General features: G+C 39.5%; 1 pseudogene; it reads left to right on the top strand.

Annotated features, from left to right (window-relative positions):
- LOC138092156 (E3 ubiquitin-protein ligase TRIM34-like) overlaps positions 1–7,018 on the top strand; it is a 34,511-nt pseudogene extending 27,493 nt beyond the window's left edge.
- Positions 7,019–15,096: the final 8,078 nt, after the last annotated feature.

Raw genomic sequence — 15,096 nt, 5'->3', positions numbered from 1 at the left:
GCTTTTTCTTTTTTGTGTACACATCTATTATAGTTTTGGCATTTGCTGTTCTAGAGACATTTTCATACAGCAGTATATATACTTACAAGACTTTTCAGATTGCTGGTCTCTTTCCTGGCTAGACAAGTTCCTTTAGCATTTGTTGCAAAGCTGGTCTGGTGATGCTAAATTCCCTTAGCTTCTGCTTTTCTGTGGAGCTGTTTATATCTCTGGCAAATCTGAATGAGATCCTTGCTGGGTAGAGTGTTTTTGGTTGTAAATATATTATGCTACTTCCTACTAGCCTGCAGAGTTTCTGTTGAAAACTCAGTTGATAACATTATGGGAATCGCCTCATATGCTATTTGTCATTTTTCTATTGTTGCTTTTAATATTTTTTCTTGCTTTTAATTTTTGTCACTTTGATTATTATGTGCCTTGGCATGCTCCTCTTTGTGTTTATCCTGCCTGGGACTCTCTGCTTCCTGGACTTGGGTGGCAGTTTCCTTTCCCATGTTAGGGAACTTTTCAGCAATTATCTCTTCAAATATTTTCTCAAATCCTTTATTTTTCTCTTCTCTATCTGGGACCCTTAAAATGCGAACATTTGTGCATTTAATGTTGCCCCAAAAGTCATCTGTGCATTTAATGTTGCCCCAATAGTCATTTTTTGTTGTTGCTGTTTTTCTTTATTCTGTTCTGCAGCAGTGATTTCCACCACCCTGTCTTCCAGGTTGCTTATTCAATCTTCTGCCTCAGTTATTCTGCTATTGATTCCTTTTAGTATAGCTGTCATTTCAGATACTGTATTATTCACCCTTGTTTGTTTTTTAGTTCTTCTAGGTCTTTGTTGAACATTTCTTGCACCTTCATCCTTGCCTCCATTCCTTTTCCAAGATCCTGGATCATCTTTGCTATCATTATTCCAAATTCTTTTTCTAGAGGTTGCCTATCTCCATGTCACGTAGCTCTTTCTCTTCGGTTTTCTCTTGTTCCTTCATCTGGGACATATTCTTCTGTTGTTTTACTTTTTGTTTTTCTAACTACCTCTGATTGTTGTTTCCATTCTATAGGCTGATGGATTGTAGTCTTGCTTTTGCTGTCTGTCTTCTGGTGGATGAAGTTATCTAAGTGCTTTGTGCAAGCTTTCTTATGGGAGAGACTGGTGGTGTGTGGAACTGAGTCTCATCCCTCTTGTGATCAGGGCTAGGGATAATGGTGGCCCCCAGGAGAGCTCACTCCAATGAGTGCCGGTGTCTTTGCCACAATGAAAAGCCATCCCGTGCTTCTGCAGGAGGCCTAGCAAGTAGACCTCACCCAATCTCTTATGGGGTCACTGCTTTTCTCCCTTTAGTCCTGGTGCATACAAGACCTTGTGTGTACACTCCAAGAGTGTAATTTCTGTTTCCCTCAGTCCTGTGGAATTTCTGTGATGAGACTCCTTTGGCTTTCAAAGTCAGATTCTCTGATGACTCCTCCATTGCTGGACCCCAAGGCTGGGAAGCCTGACTTGGGCTCAGAATTTTCTCTCCTGTAGGCTAACTTCTGTAGTTTTTTTTTTTTTTTTTTTCCCCCAGTTTGTAGTTTGCTCACCTGTTGTGTATCAGATTTGATTTTGTTGCAATAGCACCCCTCCTCCCATCTCACTGTTTTCTCTTTTGTCTTTGAATGTAGAGTATCTTTTCTGGTAGGTCCCAGCATTTTTTTAATCAATGGCTGTTCAGTAGTTGTGATTTGGATGGTCTCTCAAGAATGGGGTGAGTATACATCCTTCTACTCCACCATCTTGAGACCAATCTCCTAGAAATAGTTTCTTGGGCCCATATATTGTTTTTTTTTATTTGTATGTGTGTATATATTTGTGCACATGTGTGCAGGGGGAGCTGCTGATTCAATTTACTATTCCTTTCTTGAAGTGAAAATTTAGACCACTGATTTGAGACAAGCTCTTTTGATATAGTGTTTAATGGCAAACTGCATTTAATTAATTAATTGTATTTCATACATTTTGATTATTTAATGTTTGTTTTCTTTCAGTTTGACTTATTCTCAAATTTCCTTTTCAGTTTTTTTTTTTTTTAATTTTCTTGTTAAAATTTTGATTCTGTGTTAAACCTAGGGTATTTTAAAGTGTGTTGTAAATGAGAAAATGCTTGGTGATTTCTGAGTTTCACTTCTCTGAGGATTTCAAATTTAATCTTGTCAAAATCAAAGAACACACATCTTTAGTATTTTAAACTTTCATGTTTATTGTTACTTTTTATGGCCTAAAAATTGTATATCTAGAAAAATTTTTCCTATGAATTTTAAAAGATTATGTGTTTCTCATTTATAGGGTAAAATGGGCTGCAGACATCAGTTAGGTCTAGTTGGTTGGTAGCATTGTTCATGTCTTCTGTAAATTTGAATGTTTCCATATAAGCTGTTCTTTCATTAATGAGAGTGAGTTATTAACATCTGCAACTGTTATTATTGAATTGTGTGTTTTTCCTTTTGGTTTTTCTTTGAGTATTTTGAAGCTCTGCTGTTAGGCACATACACATTTATAACTGTTGTATTTTTTTGATAAACTGAATCTTTTATAATTATAAAATCACCCTCATGTCTTTTCATAATATATCTTAAAGTATATTTTGTATAATATTAGCATAAATATTTGACCTTTTTTTTTACTACTGCTTGCATGGTATATATTTTTCTATCTTTTTGCATTTGCTCTTTTTGTGCCTTGACTGTGTCTCATGCCAATAGCAATAGGTGAATTTTGCTTTTTATACAGGTTGACAATCTCTGATTTCAATTGCTACATTAATACATGAAATTTAAAGCAATTACTGATATGCTTATATTTAAATTTGCTCTTTTGCCATTTGGTTTCTATTACTATATGGATATTGTAAGTTTCATTCTTTTCATTCTCTTTAGCTAGTTTGTTTTGTCTTAAACATATATTTCTAGTATAAAATTTTAGGTCTGACTGTATTTTTTTAGTTTTTTTCCTAATGGTTGTTATAATATACACAATATGTTTCCTGCCTGATATGATCTACTTCAGACTGATACTAACCTAAACTGTTTCATTACCTTCTAGCAACAACACAAAAATATTTTCTCTTTAATGTGGGTAACTGCATTCAAGCATTGTTATAACTGGGAGAAAAAACTCTCTTTTCTTCTAGAGTTTATATCAGGAGGTTTGTGTTTCCTTCATAAACCGGGAAAAGAAGTCTTTAGGGGTTGAATAAATAGAATTAAAGAAAGACACAGACCAGATTCTGAGAATAATGTTTGAGCTTCAGAATTAAACTATGATTAAAGTTGCAACTGCCACCCTAATTCCTTATTCTTTCTCTACTTATTGTAGTTTTATTTGATTTCTTTGTCATATACACAAAAGAGCACTAATACAAAGGTTTTTTTTTTTTTTTTTTTTTGGAAACTCAGCTATTCTAGTTTTTGGTGACATGGAAATAAATCTTTAGTAAAAGAGATCAGATAAAGTGGCAGATTCCTGTTCAAACAAATAAAACAGTAAAAGTGATGATTAAGACAATTAGATGGCTAAAAACTGTTAAGGACCTGGACTGAACAGACTCAGCAGAGACTAAATTGCAGATAAATGCACGAGTACTTGAACAGTAAGTGTATATGGGTAGCATTATGAAAATGGGGTACAAGAGAGAAGACAATTTGGTTGGTGAATAATAAGTTACATATTAGACATCCTATATTATTGATTTCTTTAGCTTATTTACTACTGAATAAATTAATATAACAGACAAAATTGAGTGAAAAAGAAAGAGTTGGAAATCAACTGCACATATACAGATGCTGACTTTAGGGAATAGAAGAGACCACTAAAAGACAGATTATAAAATGAGAAAAGAGTAAAGTTTTTCAGGTTTTTCCTGAAAAGCTTATATTGATATATATGTTTGCTTGTACTCTCAACAAAAGCCATCTACGTAGCTTGGAATATTAAGGTTATGATTTCATTTCTGATTCTCCAAAGCTTGGTTTAATGCTTGGTGTACAATAGTGTCACTTCACAGTCCAGTTGAATAAATGAAAGAACAATGAATTATTCAGATCACCTCATGGGGAACCAGAATTACAGATCTCTTGTTTTTGCCATAAATATGTCTCATCTCCAGATGCTAGAAGCCTCATACTTCCACAAAGGTTGAAGCTTTTTTACATTTTTTGAAACCTGACAACATCACATGAATCTCCTGGAATTATGGGGGCCTCACTTTTGTCTTTATTTTTTGGCTCTTATATTGAGATCATCTCTATTCCCAAAACCAGGGGTTGATGGGGATGTGAATAAGCTTTGTATGTGGGGGAACCTATTACTTCTTGACTCATGTTTTCTCTTTTCTCACTAGGATGTAAATGACATCTTGAAAAGGTATGTGTGACAGACCAGAGATGATCCATTCATGCTGTGAAAATGAAATAAAAACCTTAGACATAGCTGGTGACCAGTTAGAATAAAACAATGTTCAGGGCTGAAAAAATGGGGTATAGATTTACCTTAAATTTTTATTCACAAATCATGGCTAGATTGTTCTATAAATACTGAGAATGAAAAAGATTCTACAGTAGGGAATTTTGCTTGTGGAAAGTTGCAGAGTTAGGATGAATAGTAATATTAGGTTAAGGAATTGCACTGTCAGACTCCACAAATATTTCATTCACACTATGTCACTATGCAACTCAGGTTCCCATATTTAGTTATGCTTCTCAGGGGAGGTTTGAGTCTTCTTTATCTGCCAAGTACCCAGAACTGGAAACAATTTCTTTATATTTGAATTTCTTCCCTGGGTATGTTAGAACAGGTCCTTGTATATCTTTCTGTTTAGATTTCCAAAAGCACATGTGGGCCTTAAGCTAGAATTGAAAGTCAGCATCTTTGTGTCTGAATTTCCACTCCTACATGATAGCCTCAAGCTGTTTACAAACACGTGAAAATCAGGTCACTATTAGTTTAGTATTCATAAAGGCTTTTTCTTCAAGGTTATTTGTCTCTGGAGAACCTGAAATCTCAGCATATTCTCCTTATCAAGAAACAGCCTTTGAAGATTTGGGGATTCTAGACAGTATTCTCATTCTTGATTTGTCTAGAACACCCAGGAGCCAGATCCTGTTACCTCAACTTTCTGACATTTTCTTGGAAATACATATCTACGTAGTGACTTTTCCACAAACTGATTTTTTTGAGATACCAAATATTTATCTTGTTAAATTCATTATTTCATATAATTTCCTATGTGTGTGCATGCTAAGCCACTTCAGTCGTGTCCAAATCTTTGAAACCCCATGGGCTGTAGCCCACTAGACTCCTCTGTCCATGGGATTCTCCAGGCAAGAATACTGGAGTGGGTTGCCATGCCCTTCTCCAGGGGATCTTCCTGACCCAGAGATCAAACTCAGGTCTCTTATGTCTCCTGCATTGGCAGGAGGGTTCTTTACCACTGTTCCCACCTGGGTATCCCATAATTTCACATGATTTCTAGGAAATAGAGAGGGAGAGGTCAATGACTTCATTATAGAAGAAAGAGACTGTCTTTCTGAGAGGTCAAGACCATCCCAAGTCACACAGAAGGTAACTGAAAAGATGAACATGAGCAGCATTTCTTCTGTCTCCAAGTTCATGCATCCATTCTCTACCTCCCCAAGGTCTGCAGGGAAGACTGTTCAAGTGCATCAATGGGGTGAAAATTTTGAGTCTGTGGTTTTAGAGGGATAGATAGTGAGAGATGTGGACATCAATTTTTGTCACCCCTAGGAGTAACACTTTGACTCTGAAGAAGCCAAAACCGGTTCCCAAGGAACAGAGAAGTGTGTTTCGAGCTCCTGATCTGTTAGACATACTGCGAGTATTTAGTGGTGAGGAGTGCGACCCAAGTGGGTGTCTTTGGGTTTCTTGTGATGGAGGGAAAATGGAGAGGAGGCTCCAGTTTCTCGGTGTGGATAGAGACAACAAAACCCAGATACTATGTGCTTATGATGTGGTCATTTTATGGTGAGTGACAAGAGATGTGGTTTTATCCTATCTTTCACCAGTTCGCTACCTCACCAGAGCCCTTCCCCTAATTTGAAAGAAAATAGATTACAGGACTGAATCTTTTGCTTATATTTAATATTGTGGATTTTTAACATTTCAGGGCTGAGATATATGCAACGCTATTGGGGTAAGGACATTTTCATCAAACCACCCTTTCTCATTATCTTTTCGAAATTTTCATTGTCTAGTAGACCTCATGTTTTAAGATCCGTTTTCCCTCTCAATATATACAAATGTATTGTCTTCCCACTAAAGTTATTCTCAATATAGTTTCCAAAATGTCTGAAATAAAACTACATCATGGCCCTAACATAACCCTCTCATTTTTCAACAGTTGATGTGACCCTGAGTCATACAACAGGTAATCGAAACATTGCCATTTCTGCTGATCGAAGACAAGTGACATATGTGCACAAAGAGCAAAGAAATAATCGATGTTGGAAAGAAGTTTATGATGATTATGGTGTCCTGGGATCCCCATTTATCACATCAGGGAGACATTACTGGGAGGTAGACGTGTCAGAAAAACGTGCCTGGATCCTGGGGGTATATGGTGAAAAACAAGCTGAATATAATACAAAGTTACCACTTACAGCTGATGGAAATCATCAAAATGTTTGCTCGAGATACCAACCTAAAAATGGCTACTGGGTCATAGGTTTAAATTATGATTCTGTATATAATGCTTTTGATGAGTCTTCCTCCTCAGATCCCATGATCTTAACTCTCTCCCTGAGTGTTCATCCTCGTCGTATTGGAATTTTCCTAGACTATATTGCTGGCATTCTCTTATTTCTCAATATCACAAACCATGGGTTTCTCATCTATAAATTCTCTTCATGTTCCTTTTCTCAAAAAACATTTCCGTATTTCAATCCTATGACCTGTAAAGTCCCCATGAATCTGTGCTCACCAAGCACTCAAACCTTCTCACATCCACCTCTCTGTAGTGACCCTTACTATGTGTGAGTCTAACACATCTGAGCTTATCTGCACCATTCTTACCGTTTTTCCTTACTTCCTGCCCTTTCTTCCATTCAAATGTCTTTCGTTCATCAACAGGGTTTACAGTTTGCATTGTGTCATATTTTCCACAATTTCATATTTGCATTAGAAGAAAATCTGAATTTACCATTTTTCCTCCACCAAGGGAAAATGACTGATGCCCCATAAAGAAAGAGTAGTATCAAGGCACCACTTCTGACAAATTTTCACAGTCTCATTTCCTCTGCCACTGATTGAGATGATGAAGAAAAGCTTCTCAATATCTGTTGCATATTATTGAGGACCTATTGTAGGAGTCATTCATAAACAGATGCATCTTAAGCAGTGTCACTGTTTAACTATGTTTCTTATCATCAAGAAATTGACTAGACAATATCATAGCTCACATGTACTAAGAGTGTAAGTTTTGTGTCCAGAGTGTCTGAGTTCAACTCCTTTCTCTTTATATTATTAGCAGCATAACCTAGAATAACATCCCTAAAAGCTGTCTTTATTTTCTTAAAGTAATCTTGATTTAAAAAGCTGCACCATACATAAGATCATTGTCAGAAGATAAATGCTATCACATAAAGAACATCTAAGTGTCTCAACTTAATAATAAATACTTTATTAATTAATGAAAAATATAACTTTTATTTCAGTGTCTCATTCAACAGATTTGTATCTTCAGGGACACAAGGGTTCTTTCTACTAATATCTAAATTTTCATATCCTAGGTACCTCTTTGTTGCTGTTAAGACTACTCTAGCTTTTCTGTCATAGAAAAGCACGTACATATGTGTGTGTGATCACAGTTAAAATTTTATTATGATTTTGGTGTTGCTACATTCAGGCTTTTATAAAGCAAATTAATTATATGGAATCCAGTTCCTCACTTACAAAAGATTATACAGAATTTATGTAATTACTATTGTGAACATGAAATCATAAAATCTTTGTAACAAGTTCTGTAACTCCTAGGACAAAAGTGGCAGTAAAATGTGTCATGTATTTTTTTCTGATTCTCTCTCACTATAACTAGAATAAATCATTTTCAGGATACATGCTGCTTTATTTTCAACATTATTATCCTTCCAATTTAAAGAAATACAATAAATTAATTAAAGAATGACATTTTCTTTAAATTTTGCCTAATTGTAAAATGTTTCTGTGTAGCTGCTTTATTTTATTATTTTTTAAAGTTCTGCACTAATCCTTTTTCCTTGAAATTGGATTTTAATTTGGGCTCTGTTTCCCCAGCTTTGCTTCCCTGGTGGTTCAGCTGATAAAAAATCCGCCTGCAATGTGGGAGACCTGGATTTGATCCCTGGGTTGGGAAGATCCCCTGAAGAAGGGAAAGGCTACCCACTCCAGTATTCTGGCCTAGAGAATTCCATGGACTATATAGTCCATGGGGTCACAGAGTTGGACACAAGTGAGCAACTTTCACTTTCCCTTTCCCCAGCTTTACAAAGCTATCATTTATCGTGATACATTAGGACTCAGAAGTATAATTGTAGAATTTCTTAACAATGGCATAGGTAGGTGTTTTGTGTGCCCTGGTCAACTTTAGTTTTACAGTGAGACATAAGTTGTCAGGAATGAAGAAAAAAGTGTTATCTTCCTTTAGTGAGATAAGAGGGGAATTATTTCTGCAGGGGATGTTCATTCAGGGTTTGGTTGGATCTCCAAGTCTTTTAGAATTTTTAATCCCAATTCAGCCTCCAATGGAGTTAAAGTTTAAAAACAAATGCGAAAGTGGATCAAGTGTATCTGCTCTCATTTCTGCTAGTTCCCCCAAATTCCCAGCTTCTTTAACTTTGGACAGTCTTTGAATTCACAAGGGATTCTAATGAGAATTATTTTTTTTCAGTTTCTGCCTCTCTGGTGTGTATGCACACATCCACATCTTAAAACTCATCTTTGGAAAAAGGGGGAAACTGGTCTTTTAAATTTATCCTTTGCCTTCCTTTCATCCCATTGCTACAATGACTGATGCTCTGATACACTAGGAAAAATCTATACTCTTGAATTATTGACAAATGACTCTCCAGGGTCATTGATAACTTTTCACTTACTGGAAGCCCAATCTTCCAGTTCAGGATGAAGCATCTAGTTAAAAGAGAATGAAGACCTGAATTTTTGTATTTGAAAAGAAAAGATCTGCACCCTGAGGGGCATTCACTTTCTAGTAGTGGCTCCTGGCCCCAGAAATAAAGCCCTCTGCTGAAGGTATATAACATTGATAAGTAGCTTCCAGTCAGATATTCTCTTCTCAGAGAAAGGACAAAGTAGGTGTCCTGGAACCTCTTCAGTAATTGGTGCTCAGAAAACAGGACAGTTACATGTGAGAAAATGAGAATTAAACATTATCTCACACAAAATTTTTGTTCTTTGCAGTAGCAGTGTTAGTCACTCAGTCGTGTCCACCTCTTTGCGACCTCACGAACTATAGCCCGCCAGGCTCCTCTGTCCATGGGATTCTCCAGGCAAGAATACTGGAGTGGATTGCCATTCCCTTCTCCAGAGGATCTTCCTGACCCAGGGATCGAACCCAGGTGTCCTGCTTTGTAGGCAGATTCTTTACCATCTGAGCTACAGGGAAGATCTTTGTTCTTTGCAGGCCCTCAACAGATTGGATGATGTCCACCCACACTGGGAAAAGCAAACTACTTTACCAAGAACACATCCAATTCTAATGTCATCTGGAGACAACACCCACACAGACACACCCAGAAAGAATGCTTAATCTGGTCACCCAGTGACCAGTCAAGTTAACACATAAAATTAACCATCTCACTAATTTTTTTAATTCATTTTTATCATGTTAAAATTATAGGAATTCTATGTTACATAGTATTAGATGACATTGTGCAACAAATGATACTTCATACACTTTCATCTTCTTAGTCTATATGAAAAGTGTCATTTTGGCTATATTGCCCCCAACTTCTGAAAGTCAGCATCAGTGAACTCCCACTCTGCGATCACCCCTCTGACTGACCACCTCCGTGATTTCAGATTTGTTGGGCCGTTTCCTCTAACATGACCTAATAGGACAGACTGTCCACATTCACTTACTTCAGCTGGTGGACACAGGCCAGGGGAGAGCATGCCAGTGTTGCTGCCTCAAGGGAGCCCTCAGTGTGGGTCCTCACTGGGAAAAGAGGATACTTTACTCCCTCCTCTTGATAGCACATTTGTAAGGAAATGAGGCAAGGTGGGTCTGTGAAATTACATTGCTCAGGAAGCCTAGTTTTCCAAAGGATGAGTTAGTTTGAAGAAACATGACAACAGTTTCCAGGAGAAGAGCTGAGTCCAGTTCAGTTCAGTCGCTCAGTCGTGTCTGACTCTCTGCGACCCCGTGAATCGCAGCACGCCAGGCCTCCCTGCCCGTCACCAGCTCCCGGAGTTCACTCAGGCTCGCATCCATCAAGTCAGTGATGCCATCCAGCCATCTCATCCTCTGTCGTCCCCTTTTCTCCTGCCCCCAATCCCTCCCAGCATCAGAGTCTTTTCCAATGAGTCAACTCTTCACATGAGGTGGCCAAAGTACTGGAGTTTCAGCTTTAGCATCATTCCTTCCAAAGAAATCCCAGGGTTGATCTCCTTCAGAATGGACTGGTTGGATCTCCTTGCAGTCCAAGGGACTCTCAAGAGTCTTCCCCAACACCACAGTTCAAAAGCGTCAATTCTTCAGTGCTCAGCCTCACTGACTCAGCAAATTCAGGCACAAAAGCCTTGTCACTTCCCAAAAGCTCTATGTGGATACCTCTTATTGGTCTATAATTTCTCTTCTCCTTTCCTGTCCAAACTCCACCCCCTGGAATTTAACTTTCATTTCCCCTCATCTTCTACTTCGGATCATCATAGTGGAGGTCAGGCCCCTGGTGAAGTGAGTGAATCCTGAACACTCCTGCCCAGGGCCTGTCTTCACCCTTCTCCAAGGAATCACAACTTCTCCTTTAGAGTGTGAGGCTAGCCGGCTGGTTTCTAGAGGGCAGAGTCTGAGAGACACAGAAGAAAAAAATGAAATCTGCTTGAGTGAGTTTAATTAGATGTCTGGAAGCTGTTTAAAGGGGGAAATGGCCTAGCCTGCAGGCTTCCTGCTGAGAGTGCTGACTGAAGAGCAGTCTCAGGGAGGGGAAGTCTTAGGAGAAGGGGGGTTGAAAGAAGAGAAAGGCTTGGTTTGTTCCTTGGAGGGACTATTTGTTTCTCAAGACTAAAATCTACCTGCAACTCCTTCCCATTCTGTTAAGTTTCAATTGCAACCTGCTGAGGTCAGTCAGGATCCCTCATTTTTCAAGAGGTAGAAAATCCCTTCTATCAACAAGAACAAAGGCCAAGGGGTCTTGAGTCCTATTGTTTTCATTTCATTCAGGGTATTACTGTAGTATTTCTGCATGATCGTATCAATAAATTCTCATTCCTTAGGCCTGTCTATGCTCAGGAGCTTGATGATGTGACAGCTGGCAGGCTCTCCTCTGTGGTATTCACTGGGCCAGACATGGAACTACTGCACTTCCTTACATCCCTATCCTGCTCAAGCTTCTCTATGAGCTGGATTTGCCACTCAGAAGCAGCTCAGCTGAGAGATCAGGAGCAAGATGAGCACCCGGGAAAAATGTCTAAAAGCGATGTCTGGAAGCATCTAACTTCTAGTAACAGGGACATCTAACTTTCCCTTTTAAAATCTACTTACTTGATTGGTGTTCAGGATATAAAAAGATGTCAGAGAAGCATTATTATATCCACATCACTAGACCCGAAAGGGAAATAAGTTAGTGCAGCCTCCGCATTTATTTCCCTTCCTCCTTATAGAATGTCCAGCTGTACCCACTGTACTCAGGCACAGAATGTGAAATTGGAAAGTGCCAGTCACTCAGTCAAGTCCAGTTCTTTGCGATTCTATGGACTGTAGCCCACCAGGCTCCTCTGTCCATGGAATTCTTCAGGCAAGAATACTAAAGTGTGTTGCCATTCCCTTTTCAAGGGATCTTCCCGAGCCAGTGACTCAAGTACAGACACAAGTCAAATCTCTTTCCTCACCAGGAGTTCCCCCTTTCTGATCAAATCTTTCTTCATCAGTGCTGACTTTGGAGATTATCATCTCTGCTACATATTCCTCATTCCTTCTCAACCATAGTTGGTTTTAGACTTTGTCTTCTGAGCTCATACAGTTTACCTCTGTCAGGCCAGTTACTATAGGGTCTTAGAACTGAGTTGTTAGTTTACTGTTTTGGGTTTTATTTTACCAGCATTGCAAGGAATTTATATTAAATAATAGTAGATGACTACCTTGGAAATAAACAAAGCACAATTTCACTTTACAGTTCTATTTAAGAAGAAAGACTCTTTCCATACGATATCCATAATTTGTGGTTTTATCGTACTTAGTAGAAACAGTTTTACTGCAATCACAAAAGAAGAAAATTCTGTCTATAAATTTCCTATTTGAACTTTATATGTGTACACTTGTATACACACATAACCAAAACCAAAACAGTCGAAAAAGAAATTAAGAAAGTAGAAGAGATTGATCTGGTGAGCAAAGGAAAGCAAAAATGATATCAACCAGTTAAAAACAAAACTAAAACCCAAGCTGGAAAACAAAACTAAAGCAATATGACAGCTGGGGAATAAAGCAAAGAAAATGAAACAGACTAATAAACATGGTGAGAAAAAGAGAGAAAAGGAAGAAAAGAAAGAAAGAAATGAAAAGAAAAGTTAAATAGAAATAGGTAAAGAAGATTTATATATACTAAAGAATAACTACAACAGGAAAAGAATAAGAAAAGCAAGCAAAATATATATGTAGAAAAATAATAATAATAAATGTTTTTAATTTAAAAAAATGGGGGTAAAAAACCTTCACAACTGCGAAAGGCCAATGTAGAGGCAGACAAAATAAAGGAAATGAGAAGCCTGATTAACAACAACAACAAATATTCTCCAAAGTGTAAATAGATTTAATAGCATTGATAAAATCAATAACTACAGCAACAGAGGGAAAATAAGGAAAAGAGAAAAAAAAAATCCAGAAACAATGACAGAACATGTTAAAATATAAGAATAATAAATGTTTTTCTTGGATATTATCTGTTAGTGTCTTTTCCCTCACTGTCATAGTCCACCTCAGCTCCCTAGAATGCCTTCCAATATTGGGCTAGTCTCTAGACCTGATTCTAATCTGGCCCTACTCCTGCATTTTCTTGTCTCTAATGTCTGCATCGGCCTGTGCTAGCGTGTTTTCTTTTGCAGGACCTCTCGTTGTCCTTATATATATTCCGTAGACACAAAGTCTGACTAGTTGATCACGTGAATTTAATCTGCAGCTTTTACCACTTGTGGGAAGGTTCTGGGTTCTCTTCCTTAGCCACACTACCCCTGGATTTCAACGGTGGTTTTATCTGCACCTCTGCCTGTGAGTGGTCTTTAGGGCTTTGCTCCTGAGGCTGCTCTGGAGGACTTGGGTTTGCCCCAGGGAGGACCTGGTATGGGGGCAGTGCAGCTGCTTGGATCACAGGGGCCCTGGCAGTACTGGGTACTAAGAGGAACCAGTGGCTAGGACAACAGGAAATAAGGGGCCCTTAGGGTTTTTCCTAGCCTCTAGCTGCTCTGTCCAAGTGGGGCTCATTTGAGGGGGTGGCACAGGAGCTTGGACCCATGGCGATGCTGGATACATAGAGGTGCCAGTGGCAACTGTCACAGAAGATATGGTGGTATTAGGGTTTTGCCGGGTTCCTCTTTCCACGGAGTTCTCCAGGCAAGAACACTGGAGTGAGCTGCCATTCCCTTCTCCAGGGTATCTTCCTGAACCAGGGATCAAACCCAGGTCTCCTGCAATACAGGCAGATTCTTTACTGTCTGAGCCACCAGGGAGGCCCACAACTTGCTTCTGGCAGCTCTGTCCCAGTAAGGATTGAGCATGGAGATGACACAGCTGCTTGGCTCGTGGGAACTCTGGTGGTGTCAAGTGCTCAGGGTCATCAACTGCCTCAGCCGCAAGAGCTACAGTCCTATTAAGAGTCTTCTCCTAGCCTCTAAGAGGAGTCACTCAGTCTTGTCTTGCTCTTTGCGATCCCATGGACTGTAGCCTATCAGGTTCCTCCATCCATGGAATTTTCCAGGCAAGAGTACTGGAGTGGGTTGGCTTTCCCTTCTCCAGAGTATCTTCCTGACCCAGGGATTGAACCCATATCTCCCACATTGCAGGCAGACCCTTTACCGTCTGAGCCACCAGGGAAGCCTCTGGCAGCTGGCAATTAGAGGGCCTCTTTGACTAGGCCTTCTCTGTTGCCTGACCCATTCAGGCATTTACAGGACTCCCCCCTGCTCCAGTTGGGGTCCTTCCCTGTTTCTTGGGACCTCCGGGACTTACAGGACCCTCCCCCACTCTGGAGGCCTCCTGTTTCTCAGCACATCAAGCACTTAAAGGGCCACCCTGACTGGGGTCCTTCTCTGCTGCTTGGTGGATCAGGCACTTACAGGGCCAATCTCTCTGGGGTCTTTCTTTGTCTCTGTCTCTAGACAGGGTCCCCGCTGTCCAGTGGTGATGTGCGGGGAGAGAGAGGCTATGGAGATGGCTCTGTCTCCTGTGTGTGACTCAGCAGTATCACCCTGACTCCATGTTTGCCTGGCTTTCCTTCACAAACATTTCCCACTGCATCTCCTCCCACAATCCCCTTGGGCTGTCTCCCTGCAGTCAACAGCAAGGCTTGCCCTGGGATTGCTCTCCAAGCTCTGTGCTCCAGCTCCCAGTTGCTGCACTTTCTAGGGGACTTCTGTCCCTGTCCGGAGTATATATGGCTGCAGCAAGGGTTGTCTGTGTGATTATCATTCTATTCAGACTGCGACAGACCAGCTGCTTCACTCTCAACAGCCTCAAATGCTTCACCTCTACCCGAAACAGTTGTCCCAATGTGTGGATCTGACCCCTGCTTCAGTTCCTCCACCCTCCAGGGGTAAATCCAGTCCTACTCTCCTCTTTTTCACCCTTCTTCCTTTGTCCTCTTGAGTTTTGCATGGTTTTATATATTCTTTTCTGCTGGTCCGGTATTCCT

Source organism: Capricornis sumatraensis, chromosome 16, assembly GCF_032405125.1.
Source record: "Capricornis sumatraensis isolate serow.1 chromosome 16, serow.2, whole genome shotgun sequence".
Lineage (NCBI taxonomy): Eukaryota > Metazoa > Chordata > Mammalia > Artiodactyla > Bovidae > Capricornis > Capricornis sumatraensis.
Note: the sequence above shows the minus strand (reverse complement) of the source record. Positions and strands in the feature narration are given on the sequence as shown.